This window comes from Triticum urartu, chromosome 2, assembly GCF_003073215.2.
Source record: "Triticum urartu cultivar G1812 chromosome 2, Tu2.1, whole genome shotgun sequence".
NCBI lineage: Eukaryota > Viridiplantae > Streptophyta > Magnoliopsida > Poales > Poaceae > Triticum > Triticum urartu.
Window position 1 is genome coordinate 275322459 of NC_053023.1, and position 26253 is coordinate 275348711.

General features: G+C 45.1%; 1 pseudogene; it reads right to left on the reverse strand.

Annotated features, from left to right (window-relative positions):
* Positions 1-14137: 14137 nt before the first annotated feature.
* On the reverse strand, positions 14138-14224 carry LOC125541850 (annotated as a pseudogene).
* Positions 14225-26253: the final 12029 nt, after the last annotated feature.

The following is a 26253-nucleotide window of genomic DNA, read 5'->3' on the forward strand; positions in this document are numbered from 1 at the left end:
CACAGTTAAACCCCGCTGTAGACCCCGCACTACGGGAGTTTCTGCGCGAGAATTGGTGTGACGCCCGGATAATCAAGCTACAGTAACCCTCTGCTAATGATGCCACGTCACCATGATTATGCTAATCTCGCGTTAGTTCAAAACCAATTAAAAAAAATTCAAATTCAAAATCAAGTCAAATGATTAAAGTTTTCAAAAGTCAAAACTAAAATGTTCTTAGTGTGAAAAATAAATCATGGATAATATTGGTGGAGAAACAACATCTTTATAAAATAATCAAATACCCTAAGGTGATTAAAACAACGACAAAAACAATTATTTAAATGTCTTTGATATTTTGAAAAATACTAAACTAATTTATTTGGAGGTTAGAAATTTTGTGATAGTGTTATATTAGAATTACTGATTTAGGTGCAATTCTGGTAATTTATAAAACTAGTTATAAATTAAAACAAAAAAGGAAACATAAGCAAAAAAGAAAAACTAAACTAAACCCCCCTTTCCCGCTGGGCCGCTTGGCCCAGCTGGCCACAGCCGAACCAGGCAGGCCGGCCAGCCCACTGGCCATTCGGCCACCAAACCCTAACCCACCCCACGATCCCCCCCCCCCCCCCCCCCCCCCCCCCCCGCCCCCCCCCCCTATCGCTTGCTGTCACGAGAAGCCGCGGCCACCAGCCTCCATTCGCCGCACCACTATGCCCACCCGCTACTCCGACCTCCTCTTCATCGTCTTCGACCACGGGATCAAGCCCGGGACCCCTACCTCACCGGATCGCCTCATCGCCCCGCCCGTGGATCTCACCGAACTGCTTCCTCTCCGTCCCCGTCGTCTCCGGCCTCCTCCCCGCGCCCCGCTGCCACCGTCCCTATGAATCCCGGTGAGGCCACGGCCTCGTCCTCCTCCTTCCCTGCCCCTGCCCGAGGTTGAACGCGCGTACGCGCACCACCGCGTCGGCCACGCCGTCGCCCCCCCCCCCCCCCCCCCCCCCCCCCCCCCCCCCCCCCCCCCCCCCCCCCCCCCCCCCCCCCCCCCCCCCCCCCCCCCCCCCCGTCGGCTTCAGTCACGCCTCCGCCCATCGACACGGCGCACCGGCCTCTTCTTCCTTCATGCGGCGTCGTCCAGCGCCGGCCTGCGCCCTACCTCGCCCTCCCACGCGCGCCATGGAATGCCCCTGTCGCCGGAGCCATGCTCGCTTGCCGGCCCGACCGCGCCGCCGTTCGCTGCCGGTTCCCCCTCGCTCCACCTACCATGGCCGACGCCAGCTGGTCGTGCCCCGTTGCTTCCGCCACCGACCTTCTCCCCGCCTCGCCTCGTGCGGCCGCTGCTGCTTCCTGCGCGTGCCCTTGCGCATGCGCGCGCGCCGCCCTACTCCCCTCGCCGCCTGCGCCGCGCACGCCGTCGCCCAGCATCACCCCCTGCCTGCCTCGGCCGGTCGGCGAGCCGCGTCGCCGTTCGCGCCCGGGCCTGGCGACCCGGTGCCCACAGCCCCGCTCGGGTGCCCGAGCCGGGTCCTGGCACCCGAGAACCACGCCCGACCCGCTATGGGCCCTGGCCCAATGACAACCAGGGCCCACCCCCTAGAACGATTAATAATAATAAAAAAGATTTTAAATAAATAAAATAATAATAAAAAAACAATTAGTTAATTAATTAACTACATAATTAAATTAATTAATTTTGTTTAAATCAACTAATTACGATTAATTAACCTAATAACTAGTTAATCTAATTAACTACTGTTAGTTAGTCAAACAGTCTATGACGTGTGGGACCCACACTTCAGTTTGACCCAGTCAACACTGCTGATGTCATGCTGACACTATTCTGGATAATGTTGATTTAATTAATTAAATAAATCCTAAAAATGGTTTAAATTTTTTAAAATTAATATAAAATAAACCGTAGCTCGGATGGAAAAACTTTGTACATGAAAGTTGCTCAGAACGATGAGACGAATCCGGATACGCAGTCCGTTCGTTCGCCACCCATCCCTAGCATAGCAAACACGCAACTTTCCCCCTCCGGTTCATCGGTCCAAAAACGCAAAACATCGGGAATACTTTCATGGATGTTTCCCCCCTTCATCGGTACCACCTGTCCCTATGTTAGGTCACCCCTAGCACAACGTATTGCCACATCTTGCTTTGTGTTACATTTGATTGCTCTGTTATTTATTGTGTTCCCCCTCTGTTACTTATTTCCGGTAGACTCTGAGACCGCTGCTGATATCCGTGTGTTTGACTACATCGAAGACGACCCCTCTTTCTTGCCAGAGCAACCAGGCAAGCCCCCCTTGATCACCAGATATCGCCTACTCTCCTCTATACTGCTTGCATTAGAGTAGTGTAGCATGGTACTGCTTTCCGTTAATCCTATTCTATTGCATAACCTGTCATTGTTGCTACAACTGTTGATACCTTATCTACGATCCTAAATGCTTAGTATAAGATGCTAGTTTACCATCAGTGGCCCTACATTCTTGTCCGTCTGCCATGCTATACTGCTGGGCCATGATCACTTAGGGAGGTGATCACGGGCATATGATATATACTTATACTGTTACATTACTTATGATACTGTTCGGAGATGGGGGGCTGAAGGGGCAGGTGGCTCCATCCAGGTAGTGGTGAGCCTGAGTTCCCGACGGCCCCCGACTGTTACTTTGAGGCAGAGCGACAGGGCAGGTTGAGACCACCTAGGAGAGAGGTGGGCCTGGCCCTGGTCAACGTTCGCGGATACTTAACACGCTTAACGAGATCTTGGTATTTGATCTGAGTCTGGCCACTGGCCTATACGCACTAACCATCTACGCGGGGACAGTTATGGGCACTCGATGTTGTGGTATCAGCCGAAGCCTTTGTGACGTCAGCGATTGAGCGGCACGCGCCGGGTTGGACCGCGTAACGCAACTTCCTTTGTAATGGAGGTTGCTAGGTCTGCTCACCGGCCGCGTACACAACGTGCAGGTGTGCAATGGGCGATGGGCCCAGACCCCTGCACCATAGGATTTAGACCGACGTGCTGACCTCTCTGTTGTGCCTAGGTAGGGCTGTGACGTGTTGATCTTCAGAGGCCGGGCATGACCCAGGAAAGTGTGTCCGGCCAAATGGTTTCAACAAATTAGAAGCAGCGCATGCTATAAATCATATGAAAGATGCAACTAATATCACACTGCATATACTAAAGGTGTCTCGTCATATTGATTGACGCGGGATACAAAAAACAATAGTTTTATGTAAGGACACGCTTAATAGACAGATGTACTATGTACTAAAAACAGGAAGGCATGCCACATTAACATGTATAATGTATAAACTAAGCAGAATATCACATGCAATTTTACCAGATTGGAAGAAGTACAATCTAGACACCATATGCAACATGCAACCACATATCACACTGCCAAGTTCGAGCAAGCACCTGCAATGCTAGTGTAGGGGAAATGAGGTAATCAACTATACAGCTACGTTCACTATCTTCATCTAGCCTTGCTATTTCTTGAGAATCATGTGGGGAGGCTGATGCTGCAATCTTTAAATGAGGATCTTTTCTCACGGTAGTCCACTGGCCTGACTGCCTCATCATAAGTGATTGATGAAGGATACACAAGAACATTAGTTTGATGTAAGAACATGGTTAATAGACACATGTACTAGTATGTACCAAAAACATGAAGGCATGTCGTATTCAAAGGTATAGTGTGTAAGCTAAGCAGATGCAATTTAACCAAATTGGAAGCAATACAAGCTAGACATCCGGCTGGAGTGGTGAGCATGATCATCTAGGACCTGAGAGCCTGGTGGGAGGCGGGCTGCTTCGCCACCATCGTGGCTTTTTAGTTGGCTTCCAGGCGATGCATGTCTGTGCTGGGCTTGTCACTGGCTCGGCAGTGCCCTGACTAGCTATTTGACTTTTGGTGCTCCTGGGATGGTGGTTCATGTAAAAAATATCTTTCCTTATCTTAATAAAGACTGACTTCGGCCTTTCGAATACAAGCTAGACACCATATGCAACATGCAACTACACATGACACCGCGAAGTTAAAGAAAGCACCTAGGATGGTTGTGTGTGGCAATTGAGATCATCAACTGTAGAGCTACGTTTACCGTCTCCATCTGTTGAGAATGCACCCTTTATAACGCTAAAACGTGTCTGGCCTAGCCACGTACCACGCTGGAGCGACTTCTCTCTTTTCTTTTCTGCTTCTGTGAAGGCAGAGTCTGAAATACCCTTTCATAAAAACACAATAGTGAGAGTATGGGTGAAGTGTGTGTAGAACTAGTGCACTGTAAAAGTAGCAAATAGCAGGTGGCTGAAAGATAAATAACATGAGACATATGAAAGCTCTACAACATTGCATGGCAAATGAAATTAGATTCTACTCCATACGATTTTGTAATATATGAGCATAGGAAATGCAGGTACTCCTCCACCACACCACCACATGTGATCCTATCAAGATAACAGTCGACTGAAAATAAATAGGCCAGTCGATTTTTTTATGAACCATCCGATCTATAAGGAATGGGCATATGGCCTTCCTCTACCCCCGGCCAGTCACTGTTGACGATCTTTCTTGAACCACCAGCGACCACCGCCCCATACCCCTGCCTCCGCCGCCCCGCCCTCCCCTCAACCTCACACCACCGCCGTGCTTGGCAGCGCCCCTAGGCCATCCCTTTAATCCCAGCCGACCTCCAGATCGAGCGCCAGCAGCTCTAGGCCCCACACGCCCCTAAGATAAACACCAAGGTGCTGCTTCCCCGGCGTAATAGGTGGACTAGCGCCTGTTACGTTGGGGAATGCTTCCGTTAATTGGGAATCAAATGACCAGGAATTGAAATCCAGGGGGGTGACGGACCTATAGCTAAGGTGAAATAGTATATGAGGAGCAACCTTGTGCATCGCGAGTTACTAGGAACATCTAGTATCAAGAAGAAGCGGTCAACTAGTGTCTTCTGTGGGATGAATACCGTGCAAGTAGACATGTAAGATTGGCACAAATAAGGGAAGAGGAGTACCATTTCCGGTTGCCAGTTTGGTCGCCTCCATATGTCGCGCAGATCTTCTTCTTTTTGCCGGGGAAACTGATGTTTTGGAGGAGGGTGCAGGCTTGGACGAAACCATGGCCAAATTGTTGACTGTGTTGCCGTGGCCGTATGTCGGCGTAGGGGAAGCAGATCCGAGGCTGCGAAGGAAGGCGTAGCAGGAACAACTCCGGTGCGGTGGATGGTGGCAAAGTTGGAGCGACAACGGTGAGGCGCAGGACAACATGGTTGAACTAGCTCGGGTACGGACGGCTCAGCCTCGGCTTCAACTACTAGCCTTGGAGGGCGTTGCGGTTGAGGTTGCGGTGGACGACAACGTTGGGGTATCGGCTCCGGCATGATGGAAGAGGGCGGCGGTTGATGGGTGGGATGGGGTGGCGGACAGAGGACGCCAGGGTTTCGCGACTTGTGGAGAGGTAGTTTTGGCTCCCACGAAGTACGAATGGGGAATCAAATGGGGGTAGGAGCTAAGGGAGAACCATGTTTCGGTCTGGGACGCGCTTGTTTTTGGCTTTTTTGAACAGATGGGACGCGCTTGTTTGAAATTTGGGGAAAGTACAAACTTTGCCCCCTCTTAAATTTCGGACCTACCATGGGTCAGGGTAGGATGGTAATCCCAGGTGTCCCAAGTAGTGGGCGGGAGCGATTTCGGCCGCGCGCATGTGTGCTTAGGCGGCCATTGTGTATGAATGTTTTTTGGAGGCGCTTACGTGGCTTCTAGATGATGCTACAACCCTACCCCGGTTTAGACCTTTGGACGTCGGGCCGGTAGGTTTCACGGGTCGGAGTTAGAAAAGTAATTTCCTTCTACTACCAAACATTGGTCTCACGCGGTTTCGGGTGAGTAGAGGCTCTTTTGGCACTTCGTTCGAAATTTTGAAATAGAAGCATTTATGTTTAGAGTACTCTTGAACTTTGAGGATTGACCTAAATAGACAACGTTAAATTTCACCTTGTATGTTTGAAAACCTCATTAAATTGTCCGCTTCTTTTTGAAATTTTGACACTTGAAAATCCTATAACTACGATTATTTTGGAATGGAGGAGCTAAATTTGAATCTATTTTGTACACGACTATATATGCTATTATGTACAAAATCAAAGCAAAGATTGGTGCCCCCATAATTTAGGTATGATTTAGAAATGCCATGATATCAAATTCAAATAATTGAATGGACTTCATGTTGAATTCGATTTTTTTAAACCACCTTAAGTTGAATTCAAATGTATGCTAGTTCATAGCTAGCTATTTATAATGTTCATTGTGTAACTTTCGTATGTATAATGTGCTTTACACACACAATATGAACTATACTCACGTTTATATTCAGTTGCTAAAGCGATGCATTGTCTGGAATTCAAAATACTAACTATGTGGATCAATTATGTCGAATAATAACATAGACATGCTCAAATTCGATAGAATCTAGATGTCCGATGGATCAATTACCATTCCTTACGCGAATTGCAAATATCATGATCCCATCCTAATATTTGGATACAATTTATATCTTTAATCAATGTGTACATCAGTCTTTTACGTGTAGTTTCACTCTCCATCGGTGGTCTCTCACACATGCTCACACACTCTCTCCCGAGGTGTCTTTCTCGCAGACATGCTCTCGATATAACCCTCCCTCCCTCCCGTAACCATTTACAACTGTTTTCACTATCCTTTATCATAAGCACTCTTCCTCTCACAAGCATACACACGCACAATCCCCATCGACCCTTTCTATATACATAGACCTTCCCATGTGTCTCCTGTACGCACATTATCTTTAGGCATGTCTCTCACACATTGTCTCACACCTCTCTTCCTAATCGACAAGTATGATTCTAGCAGAGCATTCTGTAGGATGCCCGTTAAAGTTAGGTTGGATGAATAGTAATATCAGAGATAGGGGGTTACCTTAGTCCGAGAACCTAGGGTTACAAATCCTAGTCGGCTTTGTCAGTGGACACAGAGTCCTTCACAATTCTGCTATCTTTGTCTTATACGACTAGTCGCCCATGGGTCTCCCTAAATGCGTCACGGGCCGACCAATGTGGCGCAAGACGGAACCAAACCAAGGGCCTCACCTCGACCCACCGAACCTCACGCGGTGACACACCCTCTGCCCCCAGGCCTCGTTATCTTCTCACACCCACACATACCAACACAGACACCACACAAAAAAATTTCTCCTCGTGCCTCTATCCCCCCCTTGCATATACACACTCAAGGGAATCTCTCGCCGTGACATCATATTCGTCTCTCTCTCTATCTCTCTGTCTCTAGACCTCTCTCATTTCGCGTGCTATCTCTCCCACGCCCCCTCCCCCTGTCGGACCCTCTATCCATGCCTCTCTCAAATACATAATACACACACATACCAATCTAGGCCCTGCCAAATACATCAACTACACATTCACACATGTTACATCACGTACCCCATTGATCTGAAAAGCCCTCTCTTCATGTTTATTTCGCATACAACATTCCTTTTGAATAAAGTGTGGCCAATTATTTTTAGAATTTCTAAATATATAGAACATTACAAAGTTATATGGAGGAGTATGAACATTAATTTGTATTGCATGGTGCCCACAATGATATTTATTTCGCACTGTGAATTTTTATATTTTTATACTATATGTAAAGTTAGTCATAATAAAGAGAAATGAAGAGCATCTCTCTCTCCATCGCATACACCCCCTCTACGCCCCTTTCACGTACGCACACAAACTATCTCCAGGTCCTCTAAAAGTAAGCCCCCAGCACATTCACGCATGTTTCATCTTTCTCTCGCGATATATAAGGTGACTATCATTATATTTGAAGCGGAAGCACGATACCTACATTGGACTTCAGAATCCACTCATTACGGTCACCATTTATGTTTTGTGGTTATTATACAGTCATGGGCTCGCCGTACAGCTCTGTATTTGCTCAAGACACGACTAGTTGACCAGTTAAATGCTCCATGTGGCACCTCTAGTGTTGCATCACATTATCTCACTACCATTGGGCCCACCTGTCTGCTTGTATCTACTCTACATCTACATCTACACTCTTATAACTACCCTCTTTATAAAAAACAGAGTTGGTGATGATGGTGTGCCTGCCATCCTGCAATATAGGCCCTCCGATTTATATCTGACGGATAGGAAAGAAACTATGGCAATTTTGCAAAAAGGTACCCACACACCTCTCCACATTTGCAAATAAGGCCTTCCCTCGTTCATCCTTTTCTCTCGCAAGATAAACTAGTCATACAAATGCATCTTGATGTTACGTGCAACGCACGGGCATCTTGCTAGTAAGAATGAAAACGAACGACAACAAAATATTGGACGGTGGTTCGAAGTCATGACGGCAGGCACAGCGGACAAGGTGGCCCTGTATTGGTATGCTGAGCCGTCTGTTTTAACACACAGGAGCTGGTGTGGTGATTATACACACACTCACGCATGCACACGAACTGCATGCACGCAACACTCACGCGAACACATGCAGCCACGCACGCACGCAACACTCACACATACACACGCAGCCACGCACACACGCAACACTCACACGCACACACGCATGCATGCACACACCACACGACCAACACACACTCTCACGCTCAAGTGCTCAACCTACACATGCATGTGCACACATCCGGCCCTGACAGACACATACACAACTAGGTGATTCTCGCGCACGGGTTGGAGTCTTGTCGCGCCTGCGTAAATTTGTGTTTATCTGACCTTTTTCCTATGCGAACTAACAGGTGGGACCCACAAGGAATGTGGTCAATTTAACTAGTCAACATGGTGCCACACAGACTATTTGGCCGACAAACAGAGTGCAATCCAATGCTCAACGGTGAGCAAGTGACAGTATAATCACCACAAAACGCATACAATTACCGTAATGACTGTATTCTGAAGTTCGGTGACCGTATTATGCTTTCTCTCTGTAGGCCCTCCAAAACTACATCTCTACATGTTCTCGCATGTTACATCTAACAACTATGCAATACAACACTACTACTACACTTAACACAATAAATCATATGTGTTTTTAGTTTTACTAGATATCATATTGTTACTTAATTATTCAATTTGCATACATTAAAATTGCCTTTGAAATGTATGGCCCGTATCATGTACCGCATGGGGAAAATCCCCCCTTTCCTGTTTAATCGGGTTTGTATCGATGGATCATGCAAAACAGCAAAACTATAGTACTATACAGTACAAGTGACAGTTCACTGGGCCGCCGTGTCGTGTACTCCTCCATCGTAAGAGTGGAGCACTCGCTTTCATAAATGTTCTAGTCCCTTTCGCCGACATGTGGGACATCAAGCTACCGGGTCCACGTGCCATACCGAAATACAATGCAGAGCAGCAGGGGTGAAGCACCCCAGTCATGGCGCCGGCGTAGTAATGAGCAATGAGGCGTCAAATCACAAAGCTTCACCTTTCCCGCAGTTAAGTTGGAGGGACGAAGTAATAATAATGCTAGTAAAAAAAGAACTTGTAGGGACGAAGCAACCATCATTTCACTCATTGCTGAATCCGCTTCTCCCTCATCTTCTTCAAGTTAACCACGTGTTTCTTCTGCCGTTGTTCTGCCTCATGTGGGACGTGGATCGGCTTGGTAAAGCACTGACATGTGGGACCGCATGTTAACAAACCGCCAGGCCAACGTCCTCTAAAAATAAGAAACCTCCCCCGCCATCCGCGCGGCAAAATCACCTCCTTTTTACTAATCTTTATTCTATAATTTTTTAGATCAATATAATTGAGATTTGTATAGATAGCACACAGGAGCAAAACCAAGTGGTACGGTTAAGGGCATCCACAATGTGTAGCCAAATGTGAAAATAGCTTTTGTCATCGATGGGAACCATTGTGGACGGTGCTGCCAGAGCCAAAAAGATGGAACCGAAGCTCCCTGATTGATTGATTGAAGGAATAGAAAAATGCAATGTATCTCCTCTTTCTCCCATGCTTGGACGCATGTACAGTATAGAGCACAAAGTCTACTCTCCTGTCCCTTCTATCACAAATTACAAAGCAGTGAGGCATCAAATCACAAAGCACGGACGAAGCAACCATCATTTCACTCTTCGCTGACTCTGCTTCTCCATCATCTTCTTCGAGAAACCACATCACCGCATAGCTGTACATTTACGCGTCCTTTGGTTCAATGGACTTCCTGGATGAAAATAAGGCGGTTATCTTGGCTTGCAGGCGGCACTTGCGAACAACTTACCATGGTCTCCCTCAATGGTGTTGTCTGTCGAACGCACTTCGCCAAACCACAACGTCGAGATATCGTCGACGTCACCGCATTGGGGAAGGAAGTCAAATAGTTACTACCTCCATTTTTTGTACACAAGGCCAGTATATCAAAATTACAATTTGCAAAAGGCCACTAACACTAATCGAGGCAAAATTGATGTGGTTTGCCTCGTGCTAGCAACCAAGGACATTAATATACCCTTGCATGCATGCGGAAGTGAGAAGGTTTGTTTGCATGGTGCTGCATTAATCAAGTGATGAGGAGCGAGATGGTTAGCTCTTTGGGTTTTGGAGAAAAAATACGCATTAATTGACATGTCAAACGAGGATTTGTATCGATTAATCCCGCGAAGGAAAACCCCGCCTTTCTTTTTTAACACTGGTACTCCTAGTACGTACGTACTTATCCTGTTTGGGTCTAGGCCTTGCATTGCCATACTTCGCCACACACTTTTGCCAAGCTTGCCTAAAGTTTTCAAAATGAAAAGGAGGTACACTTGCGCACGGCTGTCGCAGTCGCACCGCACCCTCACACGGTCGCTCCTGAAAGCCGCGGTCACACCGCACCCTCACATAGTCGCTCCTACACGCCGCAAACCCAACCAAGGGAATGCGCACCCTCACTGACACCTGCTATCGCTGACAGATAATTTGAGTTCATACATTATGTTTATCCAACTGCATGTTGGGGTGGATCCGTACGGCCCATGCGGTGGTCTGTTGGGGAAGAAGAAGAGGTGAGGAAGAAGGGTTAGGAGACGTAGGATATTCATACAACCACCTGAAATGGTAGACTAACCCAAATGATGAAAGTCAGGCAACTTGCATAACAATATATGTTTTTACATAGCAAAAGATCCCTAAAAACAACAACATAAAGAAAAACTATCACTGCTCGCGGAACGAGACAGCCTCATCGTCTTTGGCTGCCAGCGCGAACCAGCCGTAGTTGCCGACATGTGTCTCTGCACTATGGTTGTCCTCGACCTCTAGCTACTCATTCACGCGGAGCGTGCGGGCGCTCTGTGCGGACGAGAGCACTGCCCGGTTCAAGTAGAGGACGTCCAGTTTCGCCTGCAGGAGGGCCTCGATGGCAGCGGCATCCGCGCCCTCCGCGTCGAGTTGAGCCCCCGCCGCCCGGTTCAAGTCTAGGACGTCCGGTTCCACCTGCAGGAGGGCCACGATGGCAGCGGCATCCGCACGCTCTGCGTCGAGTTGAGCCTCCGTAGCCCGGTTCAAGTCCAGGATGTTCTGTTCCGCCTACAGGAGGGCCTCGATGGCAGCGGCATCCGCGCGCTCTGTGTCGAGTTGAGCCTCCGCCACCCGATTCACATCCACGACATCAGGTTCTGCCTGAGGAGAGCTTCGATGGCAGCGGCATGCGCGCGCTCCACGTCGAGTTGAGCCTCTGCCTCCCGGTCCTCCTTTAGTATCACCAGGTTGAACCACTGGTCCACCTGCACCATGGGGGACCCAAACGCCGGCACAAAGTCGACGTCCATCATATCATACCCATCGGGGGCCTTCTGCGCCGCCACCTCCGCCATGAACATTGGATCAGCTTCCTCCTCCTTGTAGCTTGGCTCCAGAGAACTTGGGGATTGGCCCGCCACAAAGCGAGCTAGGGAACGGAGGTCTATGGCGCCGACCACCACCGCGATTTCTGCGCGGCGTTCCGGCGTCAGCATCTTGTAGTACGTGATCTTGCGGTGCACCATGGCTTTCCGGCGAACTGGGGGATGCTTGATGCGGGCTAGGGGATCGAAAGGTGGGGGAATGGGCTGGAGAGGAGGTATGGTTTTGGGGCAGTGGCTAGCGTAGGCCGAGCAGCGAAGGTTCTGGTGTGAATAGTGGTTCCGGTGACGACCGGCCAATCGGTTTTGACTGTACATCGCTCTTTTCGCATTCGCGTTGCACCCCGGCACGCTGGACCCTCCACGTCGTTCACCGAATGGAACGCGCTTCGTATTGCGTTTTTGCTCGCTTGTGGAACCGCAGTTGAGAGCAAACCTACGTCCCTCCCCCTCCCCCGCCCGCGTCATTTATACTACCACTCCCTCCATTTTATGTGGAGTAGATAAAAATAGAGGGAGTATACTACGGATGAGGATCCCTTGACGTGGCCGAACCCATTGAGTAACTGACATGCGGGGCCTAGCAAGCATGGGGTCCGCCAGTAAGTGACCGAAAGGGAGGGTAAGGCAGGGATACGTCAGAGGATCCACTTCCACTACTACTCCCTCCTTCCATCTACAGGGCCTAATGCGTTTTTTGAGGCTAACTTTGACCAAATGTTAGAGTAATAATATATGACATGCAACTTACACAAAGCATACGGTCAAATTCGTATGTGAAAGGAGCTTCCAATGATCTAATTTTCACATTATACATCTCATGTACTATTAATCTTGTCAATAGTCAAAGGCGGTTTTGAAAAACGCATCAGAGGATGGTTAATAATATAGCCAGCCGATGGCTATAAGGAACTGCCATGTCATCTATAGCCATCATCTATATGCACTCATACAATAGTGTGGGCTATAAGGTTGGCTATTTCCCACAAAAGAATAATATATAAGGTTGGCTATTGTATTAGTACTTTTCCCATCTCCTCTGTATCTCTTTCTTCATATTTATTGTATTTACCTATGAATGCGTATATAGCTAGGCTCTTGCATGAGAGCTCACTCCCCTTACTTTTTCACATCTCTCTCCTTCACATAGGCAAAAGTGCCATGCAAGTTGGCTCTTAGAATGCCTATTAGGTTATCTCTAAGCATTTAATATTTGCATGAGCAAGGTATATGATTGGAAGAGAGTTGCATGCATACTATTTTTTCTTGATCTATGTGTTATAGCCGAGCTGTAGAATATAAGAGCCCGCTTCACTCTCTCCCCTCTCTTGTCACTCCTCCAAGTAGGATTTTAATGAGATGAAAAGTCTTATAGCCTGCTGACTAGGCCTTATTAGACTTGCTCTTAGGCCCTATATAAATGGAAGGAGGGAGTACTATGAGCACTGCATACTCTACTACAGATGTTGTCAGTACTCCACTAGTACTATTGGAAAGGGAGCTTAAGAAAAGTTACTATTGGACTGGCTATACGTGGCGAAATCCTAGTAGGAAGAGCATGCGCGAGAACAAGCACATTCATGTGGTTGTAAACAAATTGGAAACCATCTCTATTTGAATACAAATCTAGGAGTATGTACGAATCTAACAATATTGATTGGGTGTTGTTGAATGTTGATACTGTTTCTGTAAGTTTGATAAAAGTAGAGAAACTTTGACTACACATAAAACTTATATGTAAACTAGAAAGGATCAGAGGGAGTATATTGTACGTTCAAAAGCGAAACGAACATTGAATACCCTTTATATATGACTAGTACATGGCAACTTCGGACATTTTTTTGGCAAATTTAGTGGCACAATGATGGCAATTTTGGTTGTCAAGCAATACAACTTTCGTACGTCAGTTTATTTTTGACAAAAATTTGTTGTGTGTCATCGAAATTTGTCATCTTTGCATGACTGAAATTGCCATGAAAAAATATCAGGGCCGCATTTGGGGAATTCATTAACAAAATGACCCGGGGATCAATCAGCTGTGACTTGAGACCGAATCAAATACGTTTGTTCGTCCCTTAGTTTTAGAACCTGGACGTCTTTGACATGCGCCCGTGTAGTCAAACTTTGACTACACATAGGGAGTATATATATTTGAAGTGTATTATATGCTCACTAACATGAAAATAGTTTGCAAAATAATCTAATTTTATACAGCAAAAACAATCTTCTTAACTGGTTGAGCACAGATGCCAAGTGTAAAAAAGCATGTCATGGAAACCAATTGATCAATTGGTATCCTTATTGTTACAGATCATTATAGCAATACCTTTGGTCACCATTTAAAAGCAAAGACCAAAACAGATTCTCCAATGATAGAAAAACTTATTAAAATGTTAACAGTACAATCCACAAAAAGGTTTAATCCCTATAAGAGAAGGTGCACAAAGAAATGAGTTGCAACATAGAAACCAAGCATAACATCTGCATTCCAACTTTTCAAGTAGAATTTTTGTGGTGTTAGTACCTGGTTCTTGATAGGCTTGGCCATCTTACGAAAATACTTGCACATTATAGGCTTGTGCTGCGGCTTGGCAAGGGTGTCCCGATTGGCCTTGCTCGTGGATATGACTGCTTGGTCTTGGTCTTGGTGTAGTACAAATGCCCGTGCGTTGCACCGGGCGAAAAAACAGGCACAACCTACTTAAGATCTAGCGCCAGTGACAACATCCTTTTTCCCACTAATATGATGTTAATATGCCAGCAGTTTATTGTGCCTCTGTTGTGATCCTTTTTCCAATCAACCTAATGAGCCTTGTAGAACACTATTTTGATGGATAAAGGGGATGCAACAACCGGATGAAGTAATCATATACTCCCTCCATCCAGAAATAAGCTAGTGATGTTGTTTTAGTTCAATTTTGAATTAAAATAGTGCCACTTATTTCCGGAAGGAGGGAGTAATAGTTAATGTTATGTACATTATTGCACTTTGAATCCAATCGAATGACAGGTGCATTGTGGTATTTAAAGATATTTTCATCCCTATACTTATAAACCAGAGTCTGAAATCTTATGTACTGAAAGGAGAATCAAAAGAGGTGAACAACATATTTCCAGAGCTCTTAGATCCTTGATGACAAATTATTATTGTTTCTGATAAACTTGTGTTCTCCAATTTTAGTCCAACACTGTGAACTATCTCATTATACAGTTTTAATAAACAATAAAAAATTGTTTTTGCTTTTGAATATGCATGGAGATGAAAACTGCTTGTTGCTATTTATAAAGAATGGAAGTTTGTTATGTACTGATAAAGTGGTAGCACGTTATACCTCCACCGCAAGAATTTTTGCCTTCAATACGTCCATAGACTGTAATCCGACATTGTATCCCCTGAATCTGAAGGATTGTCATTGTATTAGTAATCTGCAAGAGCACAGATCGCCAAATTCATCAATTGGAGGGTTATCCACCAAAAAAAATCATGTTATCACAAAAGAACACAAGGTACAAAATAGAGTGGAGCACCCATTTATTAAAACAAAACCATGCCAAACTTTAATAAAGTGTACAAATGTGGCCATGTCTTTGAGAGCGCCTTCGATGAAAATCAATGGCTTGACTGGTCTTAACGAAGGCAATAACATCACTCAGACCAAGTTACTAACAGACCTAAAACTATCATCTAGAAAACTATTTTTTTAGAACCTTCCATAGTGGGGGAACCCCACCACTGACCTTTGTATTAGATCAGAGTGTCAAATCTATAGTAAAATATTTAAATTGAGAAGTTAGCAGGGGAGGGGGAGGAGAGGTCAGAGTACAACCAAAAGAGGGCCTAGCAGCTAGCTATGAATCATATAGAAGTAACGAGATGCAAAATTAAAGGCTCTGGGCTACTCTTAGATCTATGTTTCAGCAGTTTGAAGTAACGCTTGAACCTGTTCAGCCAAGAATCTAGAGTTGGAGCAATCCCCCTAAAGTGCTTGTTGTTTCCCTCTTTCCATATACTCCATGCTGCCACCACAAACACTTCCATGAACATATGTCCAGTCTAGTTTATTTTCATTGCGTGCAACAATTCCAATCTGTTATCCATATCAGGCCATCTAACACCAAGTTTCTCCCAACATGACTTACTGAACGGACGTTTGAAAAATAGATGTCCAAGGCAATACAAAGCAGCAGCACGAGCCTGGTATCCTGCAATATTAAGGCAACATTTTACCATTTTAAGGGAAAAAGGGATGCTAATTGCAAATGGATATATGGGTAAAATACAACAACAACATAGCAGTAGTGAAGCTTTACCTTTTGATCAACTATGGACAATCACAAATAGACCTTACTGATAATTTCAAAGATAGTAATGAACAAAAGTGGGCAGTTTCAGCACAGTAGCCCAGGGTGATTCGCCAACACGAAACCACTAACGAATTTCAATTCATTCTATCATGCTAATGCTTTGACCGGAGATGAACATTATAATAGAGGAAATCATGAACCGAGGAACCTAAAAGCAGCACAAGTTTGATGGGGGATACAGTGATTAATCTAAGCAAACAATGATGCAAACTCCAAGAAAGGGATCCACTGCTTATAGGGGATGAAGTTACTCCAGCGCAGCCTTGCTCTGCTCCCGTGCTTAGGGGTTGTGGAAGGTTGGAATAGCTCAGAGCTGGGCGATTGGTAAACAAAGAGTTGACTACCTGAACCCATATACACCTAAACTACATGTGCACAAGAAGCTCCTATGCTCATGCTAATTAATCGCCTAAATTCACTTGTTGGACCAGATGGATACTCTGTTGATTCATCCACTTTGTGATGGATGGATCGGATCCCTAGCTGGATATTCTGTGATGGATGGATGGATCAGATCCCTGGCATCAATGAGTGGTTCACACAACTCCACTGTCTGAAGAATCTGCTCCAGCACCCGTGTAGCGACCAGACCTCAAACAGTCTGATCTCTGTGCTCCGGTGTCATCCCTGGATCAGTAATGCTGACACCACACAGTACTCGGAGGATTTATAACAGAGTAGCAATCACACACTTATTACATCGAGAGTCTCAAAAGAGAACTTATTACAATAAATATGGCTTAAGGCCTTCTAATAATGATAACAGCGGAAGGCTTGGAAGATAAGTGAGTCCATCAACTCCAACGGCATCACTGAGTATAGAACCACGACCTAAAAAAATCCTTAATCATCATCTGAAAAGTCTGCAACATTAACATTGCAGCCCGAAATGGGTCAGCACATGGAATATGCTGGCAATGTAACACATAGAGAGTAATGGAATGAAACAGCTATACTATATGCATATTTGGCTGGTGGAAAGCTCTATGGTTACAATTTTGCATAAAGCCAATTTTTCCCTACTGCAAAGGAATAAATTTTATTTAACTATCATGGTAGTTGTTAAACATTCAGAATGGTTGACAGCATCCTCAATCCCAATTAAGCATCATCATTAAACAAAACCCAACAAAATTAATTTAGAGTAACATGTTGAGATTCACATGATAATCCAAGTACTAGATACTCAAAACGTCCATAACCGGGGACACGGCTAACCATGATTAGTTTATTACACTCTGCAGAGGTTTGCGCACTTTTCCCCACAAGACTCGATCGCCTCCGTTTGGTTTCTCGCACTACATGGTGTTTGAGAAAACGGATGACCGAGACATAGTCTTTCAGAAGCACTAGCACCTTACGATCGAGTAGACCGTACCACCTACATCCCCTACATCTGCTAGTCTACCACTGTAAGAGTTCGCACGACTTAGTCAACTATGCTAGAGCCCATAATAGCTTGTGGCTGCACACGGAAGTTTCTAGTATGAATAGTCTCATGATCCCTTTGAGCCTGGGTGGCGGTCCATAAAAAAACAGGCAATCCTGGAATACCCAGGTACCTCAATCCACCCAGATGTGTGTTTAAGTTGCCACCTTAGATAAACCATTAATTAACAAACTCACATCTGTCATGGATATCACTCACCCAATCCACGTCTACTAGCATAACATGGCATAATGGCAAACGTAGAAGTAACTCCCCAAAGGTTTGATATATAAAAGGTGATAGGTACTACCTCAACTACTTCCCATCCCACAATTTAATTAGATCCTAATCATGCAATGTGTGAGGATTGATCTAATGCAATAAAACTGGGTAGTAGAAAAGGTATGATCAAAGTGTTACTTGCCTTGCTGATGATCCGCGAAACCTAGAGATTCGAAGTAACAAGCGGCGCACTCCGGGTATTCTACCGCAGACAAACAAACAAGCATACAGTAAGTACTCATCTAATGCACAGGTAAAAGTCAAGTAAGAGATCTAACCAGAAAGTTCAACTTAAGAACTCCGGTTGGCAAAAAGAATCAAATAAAACGAAGCAACGAAAGTCAAACGGCAAAAGAAAACAACTTTGTTCTACTAATCTGGATCTAAGGCAATTTTTACAGTAGAAAAAACTTGTTTAAGTTGGTTAAACAGATAGAGGGTTTCGAGACGAAACTCCAGGCGCTTGAATCGCCTGATTCTGATAAACGAGTAAAAAGTTATACTAAAACGAAAATCGGATCAGAAATCGCGATCAGAAAAATCGTGGATTTAATTCGAGAAAAAGAAAAACGACGAACGTTCGCTAGAACGAACGAACGGACGAACGCTCGCTATTTAAATAAATCGGAAAACCGATCTATTTAAAAAAACCGAAACTAAAAAAAACCGACGGAAAAACCGAACGGTTTTTCGAAAAAAAACGGTGGCACGAATTTCGAGACGACCTCGGGTGGCGGGTCGGCGAGGCGGTGGCGGTGGCTCCGGCGACGGCGCGGCGGGTGGCGGCGGCGGCGCGGGATTCGAGGGCGACGGCGGGGCTGGCGGCTAGGGTTGGGGCGGCGCTGGGCCTCGGGCTGGCTCCCCCCAGCTTATAAAGGCTAGTCAGGCCGGAGTCCAGGTCGGACACGGCCCGTAGGTCGGTTCGTTTTTAAAAAAAATTAATTACGCGCAGAAGAAAAATAAAAAGAAATACTAAACGGACTGCAAAAATCCCGAAATAAGTTTTCCCGGGCTTCTAAAATCAAGCCGCACAAGGTGAACATTTATTTGGGGGCCTAAATGCAATTTTGAAAAATGCACATTTTTCCTAAATTCAAATAAAATAGCAAAAAACTCCAAAATAAAACCTTATTTGATTTTATTATTAAATCCTCAATATTTCTTTATTTTGGGAAGGTCATTTTATTCCCTCTCTCATATTTTTGTAACAGAAATAATTGATGATAAAATAATTAAAATCAAATGATCCTATTCTCAAAATTTGAGAAAACTCAAATATAAAAATAACGAAATCCCCAACTCTCTCCTGGGTCCTTGAGTTGCGTAGAATTTCTAGGATCAAAACCAAAAGCAATTAAAATATGATATGCAATGATGATCTAACGTATAACATTCCAAATTGAAAATTTGGGATGTTACAAACCTACCCCTCTTAAGATGAATTTCGCCCTCGAGATTCGGGTTGGCTAGAAAATAGGTGAGGGTGGTCCTTGAGCAAATCTTCCTCTCGCTCCCAGGTGGCTTCATCCTCCGTGTGGTGGCTCCACTGAACCTTGCAAAACTTGATAACCTTGTTGAGAGTGACTCGGCTGGCAACCTCGAGAATCTTAACTGGTTTCTCCTCATAGGTCAAATCGTTATCCAACTGAATTGTTTCCAATGCCACTGTGTCTCTCAAGGGTATGTCAGCCATCTCTGCGTGGCACTTCTTCAACTGAGAAACGTGGAACACATTATGAACTCCTGACAATGCTTCGGGCAATTCCAGCTTGTAGGCCACTTCTCCCATACGCTCCAAAACTCGATATGGTCCTACAAATCGTGGCGCTAATTTTCCTTTAACCCCAAAACGCTTTGTTCCCCGAAGTGGAGATACTCGAAGATAAACTCGGTCTCCGACTTCGTAAACTGTCTCCTTGCATTTAGAATCTGCATAACTCTTCTGTCTGGACTGAGCTACCTTGAGCCTATCGCGAATCAATTTCATTTTCTGTTCAGACTCCTTAATCAAGTCAGGTCCAAACAACTGGTGGTCTCCAACTTCATCCCACGATAACGGTGTCCTGCACCTCCTTCCGTACAAAGCTTCGAAAGGGGCCATCTTTAAACTGTTTTGGTAACTGTTGTTGTAAGAGAACTCTGCATATGGCAAATTTTTGTCCCAACTAGATCCGTAATCTAGCGCACAAGCTCTCAGCATATCCTCCAAAATCTGATTGACTCTCTCGGTCTGTCCATCTGTCTGTGGATGAAAAGTTGTACTGAATTCTAGCCTGGTACCCAAAGTTTTGTGCAACTGCTTCCAGAACTTTGAGGTAAACTGGGTTCCTCTATCTGATACGATACTCCTCAGAACTCCATGCAAACATACGATCCTGGTCATGTATATCTTTGCCAACTTAGCACTAGTGTAAGTGGTCTTTACCAGGATGAAATGAGCTACCTTCGTCAATCGATCGACCACAACCCAAATCGAGTCATAGCCTGAACGAGTCCTGGGTAATCCTGTGATAAAATCCATACCTAACTTATCCCACTTCCATTCGGGTATCGGCAATGGTTGTAACAATCCTGCTGGCTTCTGATGCTCTGCCTTTACTCTCTGACACACATCACAAACTGCTACATACTCCGCAATATCCTTCGTCATTCCGGTCCACCAGAAAATATCCTTCAAATCCAAATACATCTTGGTATTTCCTGGGTGAATCGAATATGGTGAATCGTGTGCCTCTTGCAGAATCAATTTCCTGATCTCCGGGTCATTGGGCACATAAACACGGTCTTCAAACCATAGGGTGTCGTGCTCATCCTCACAAAATCCTTTAGCCTTTCCTTCGCTTATTTTCTCCTTTATAGAGGCAATCTCTTTGTCAGTCTTCTGAGCTTCTCTGATTCTATCCATCAAAGTTGACTGAATCTCCAATGCTGCTACATAGCCTCTCGGAACTATTTCCAAACATAGTTCACGAAGATTTTCTGCTAACTCCTTTGGTATTTCTCCCGTCATTAATGTGTTGACATGGCTCTTACGGATTAATGTGTCAGCTACTACATTAGCCTTTCTGGGATGGTAATGCAATCTCATATCATAATCCTTGATGAGATCCAACCATCTCCTTTGTCTGAGATTCAACTCCTTCTGTGTGAAAATATACTTCAAACTCTTATGATCCGTATACACCTCACAATGGTTTCCAATGAGGAAATGTCTCCATGTTTTCAAAGCATGCACTACGGCTGCTAACTCCAAATCATGCGTAGCATAATTCAACTCATGAGGCTTAAGCTGTCGCGAGGCATATGAAACAACTCTCCCTTCCTGCATAAGCACTGCTCCAAGTCCTCGACGTGAAGCATCGCAATACACCTCATAATCCTTGGTCTGATCTGGCAAAATCAACACTGGTGAAGTAACCAAGCATTTCTTCAACTCCTGGAAACTAGCCTCACACTCCTTAGTCCATATTAACTTGGTATCCTTCTTCAACAACTCAGTCATAGGCTTCGCAATCTTTGAGAAATTCTCAATAAATCTCCGGTGGTATCTGGCGAGTCCAAGAAAACTTCGTATCTCTCCAACCGTGGTTGGTGCTTCCCACTTGGTCACGGTATCAACTTTAGTGGGGTCAACTGCTATTCCTTCTCCGGATATAACGTGTCCGAGGAATCCTACTTCCTTCAACCAAAACTCACATTTGCTGAACTTGGCATATAACTGATGTTCTCTGAGCTTACCAAGTACCAAACGCAAATGCTCCTTATGCTCCTCTTCATTTTTCGAGTAAACCAGGATATCATCAATGAACACCACGACGAACTTATCCAAGAACTCCATAAACACTTTGTTCATCATGTTCATAAAATAGGCAGGTGCGTTAGTCAGACCAAATGACATAACGGTATACTCGTACAGCCCATACCTGGTGGTAAAAGCTGTCTTAGGAATATCCTGTTCTCGAATCTTCAACTGGTGGTATCCTAATCGTAGATCGATCTTGGAAAATACCTTAGCTCCTTGCAATCGATCAAACAGATCATTGATCATTGGTAGTGGGTACTTGTTCTTAATCGTTATTTCATTCAATCCTCGATAATCAACAACCATCCTTAACGATCCATCCTTCTTCTCCACTAGGAGTACTGGCGATCCCCAAGGCGAAGAACTTGGGCGAATATATCCCTTATCCAGTAACTCTTTAATCTGCTTCTTAATTTCCACCAAATCCTTTGCAGGCATCGTGTATGGTCTCTTTGATATTGGCCCTGTGCCTGGCAATAGCTCAATCAAAAACTCAATGTCTCTATCTGGTGGCATGCCTGGCAACTCCTCTGGAAATACATCAGGGAATTCCTTACCACTGGTACTTCCTCCTGCACAACTCCTGTTAAGGAATTTACTTGAGTCCTCTTTGGCACATGTCGGGATACGTACTTGATCCTTCTCCCTTCTGGGGTGGTAAGCAAAATTGACTTACTAGCACATTCAATATTCCCTTCATGCTTTGACAACCAATCCATGCCTAATATCACATCCAATCCTTGGGATTCCAATACTATTAGGTCTGAGGGGAAAACATAGTTACCAATCCTTAATGGTAACTGATCACACCATAGACTAGCCATATATTCTGCTCCAGGCGAGGTTACTAACATGGGTGACCTAAGGGCTTGGGTCAGTAAATGACTTAACCAAAAACTTACCAATTACTGCATCCGACTGCTCTTCAACCTCCTCCACGTTAACGTGGTTCACCTATCCCCTGTTGAAAGGGTACGGCTTCTTCCCAGAGCTTCCATTGCCGTTTCCATTCTAGGATTCAGGACATTCATTGGCATAATGTCCGGTCTTCTGGCACTTAAAGCAAGTGACTTGGCTCAGGTCTTTCTTGACTGGGGTTGATGGGTTGGTGCGGTTCTGGCCATTGCTTCCTCCATTCCCATTACCATTCCTGGTGCCATTGTGATTGTGCAAGCTACCTCCTCCATGGGTATGCTGAAAATGTCCTCCCGGTCTAAACGTGGCTTCTGCTGAGCTCCAGAATTGTACTTCCCTTGTCCATACTTCCTCTTGCGATTCTCAATCTGCTGCTACTTCCCTTCAATCATAAGAGCACGGTCTACCAACTCCTGGTAGTTGTTGAAGGTTGCTACCATCAACTGCATGCTCAACTCATCATTCAGTCCTTCCAGAAACTTCTCCTGCTTAGTTGCATCCGTAGCTACGTCATCTGGGGCATAACGTGCTAATTTACTAAAGTCCTCTACATATTGGCCAACTGTCCGTCCTCCTTGGCGCAAGTTGCGAAACTCACGCTTTTTCATGGCCATAGCTCCTGCTGAAACATGGGTAGTATGAAAAGCCTGCTGAAACTGGTCCCATGTGACAGTGTCGATAGGGAAAGTGGCCATGAAATTCTCCCACCATGATGCTGCGGGTCCTTCAAGCTGATGTGCGGCAAACTTCACCTTCTCCGCATCTGTGCATCCTGCTGTGGTCAACTCTCTAGCTGTCTTGCGGAGCCAATCATCTGCTACCATCGGCTCGGTGCTACTGGAAAACACCGGCGGATTCAGCCTAAGAAAACGGGCTAAGTGATCAACAGGTGGTGGTGGTGGGTTGTTGTTGTTGTTGTTGTTCCCCTGATTCTGATTCTGGACTAGCAACTGCATCAATGTGTTCTGCTGCTGGATCAACTGGGTGAGCTCCGGTGGAAAGGTAAATCCGGGGTCACGTCTCGGAGGCATCTGAGGGTTTAGAAAAGATGAGATGTAAGAATAGAGGGGGTCTAAAGAGAAAACACTACCCATATGCACATGAGGCAAAATCAAACAATTCACTTCATTCAATCAAACAAGGGCATACAATCGATCTAACTATCGCAAAAGTGCTTGGACTACTGTATTTACATGGTGGACTACTACTACTGATGAGGTGGTCTACTAGAAATATTATTCGGTTGCATACTCCATGATATCTGCTCCCGCTTCATCAACATAGTCATCATCGCTATCATCTGGGTCCGAATCGGTGTCGTCGATGATGATGTAGTCTTCCAGGCGAATCTCCTTCGGTTCTTCGTCTTCATCTACTGGTGTAGGGTCTCCCATAAATATTCCAATCTTCTTGATCAGATCATCATTCTTCTCCACCAATACTTCAATTTCTTCTTCATAATCTTCACGTGTAGCCTTGAGTTCTTCCTCCAGTTCTTTGATTCTTGTCCTTGCCTTCTTCAGGTCTATCATGTCGGCGCACATCTAGTTCTCCTGTCGTCGAATGTGATGGTTTAACTCCTGGATAAAGGCTGCAATTGATCTATCCTTTCTGGTGCTGATCATCTCCCAGTGCTCATCTCGGCGCCCACAAATCTGGTAGATAGTATCCTTGAGATCATTGCGGTAGACTTCTCCAATGCGTCCCATGGCGATGTGAGCTGCCATGCTCTTTCCTAGACTCCAAGTTGGTGCATCAAAAGAAAACTCTATGGGCTCAGTGACTGGCATGAATGTCCTTCCTGGAACTTGAACTTGAATCATCCAACGCTCTTCTTCAGGTAGGGTGGTGTTGTAGGTTCCGGTGAAGCTTGGTACTCCTATGTTCAGGTATCTCGTGACTTCCTTCAAGTGACGTCCGAAGGGTGTATCTTCATCCGGTTGCGTGAACTTGTTCCTTGCATCCGCCATCCTAAAGAGTAGAAAAGATGAGAGGTCAGAAGAGAAGAGAGTGAATAGTGATCTTGGTCTCTAGCTTAGTGGTCGTGTCCTATAGTCAGCGTGTGCTCTGATACCATCTCTGTAGCGACTAGACCTCAAACAGTCTGATCTCTATGCTCCGGTGTCATCCCTGGATCAGTAATGTTGACACCACACAGTACTCGGAGGATTTATAACAGAGTAGCCATCATAAACTTATTACATCGAGAGTCTCAAAAGAGAACTTATTACAATAAATATGGCTTAAGGCCATCTAATAACGATAACAACGGAAGGCTTGGAAGATAAGTGAGTCCATCAACTCCAACGGCATCACTGAGTATAGAACCACGACCTAAAAACTCCTTAATCATCGTCTGAAAAGTCTGCAACATTAACGTTGCAGCCCAAAACGGGTCAGCACATGGAATATGCTGGCAATGTAACACATAGAGAGTAATGGAATGAAACTGCTATACTATATGCATATTTGTCTGGTGGAAAGCTCTATGGTTACAGTTTTGCGTAAAGCCAATTTTTCCCTACTGCAAAGGAATAAATTTTATTTAACTATCATGGTAGTTGTTAAACATTGAGAATGGTTGACAGCATCCTCAATCCCGATTAAGCATCACCATTAAACAAAACCCAACAAAATTAATTTAGAGTAACATGTTGAGATTCACATGATAATCCAAGTACTAGATACTCAAAACGTCCATAACCGGGGACACGGCTAACCATGATTAGTTTATTACACTCTGCAGAGGTTTGCGCACTTTTCCCCACAAGACTCGATTGCCTCCGTTTGGTTTCTCGCACTACATGGTGTTTGAGAAAACGGATGACCGAGACATAGTCTTTCAGAAGCGCTAGCACCTTACGATCGGGTAGACCGTACCACCTACATCCCCTACATCTGCTAGTATACCACTGTAAGAGTTCGCACGACTTAGTCAACTATGCTAGAGCCCATAATAGCTTGTGGCTGCACACGAAAGTTTCTAGTATGAATAGTCTCATGATCCCTTTGAGCCTGGGTGGTGGTCCATAAAAAAACAGGCAATCCTGGAATACCCAGGTACCTCAATCCACCCAGATGTGTGTTTAAGTTGCCACCTTAGATAAACCATTAATTAACAAACTGACATCTGTCATGGATATCACTCACCCAATCCACGTCTACTAGCATAGCATGGCATAATGGCAAACGTAGAAGTAACTCCCCAAAGGTTTGATATATAACAGGTGATAGGTACTACCTCAACTACTTCCCATCCCACAATTTAATTAGATCCTAATCATGCAATGTGTGAGGATTGATCTAATGCAATAAAATTGGGTAGTAGAAAAGGTATGATCAAAGTGTTACTTGCCTTGCTGATGATCCGCGAAACCTAGAGATTCGAAGTAACAGACGGCGCACTCACTACTAGGAAAAGGACTATAGATAGGATTGACACTAATGGCGCACCAGGGAAGTAGTGCGCCACTACTATATACTAATGGCGCACCTGTTGGTGATGCGCCATTAGTGTGGAAGACACTAATGGCGCACCAAAAAATAGGTGCACCACTAGT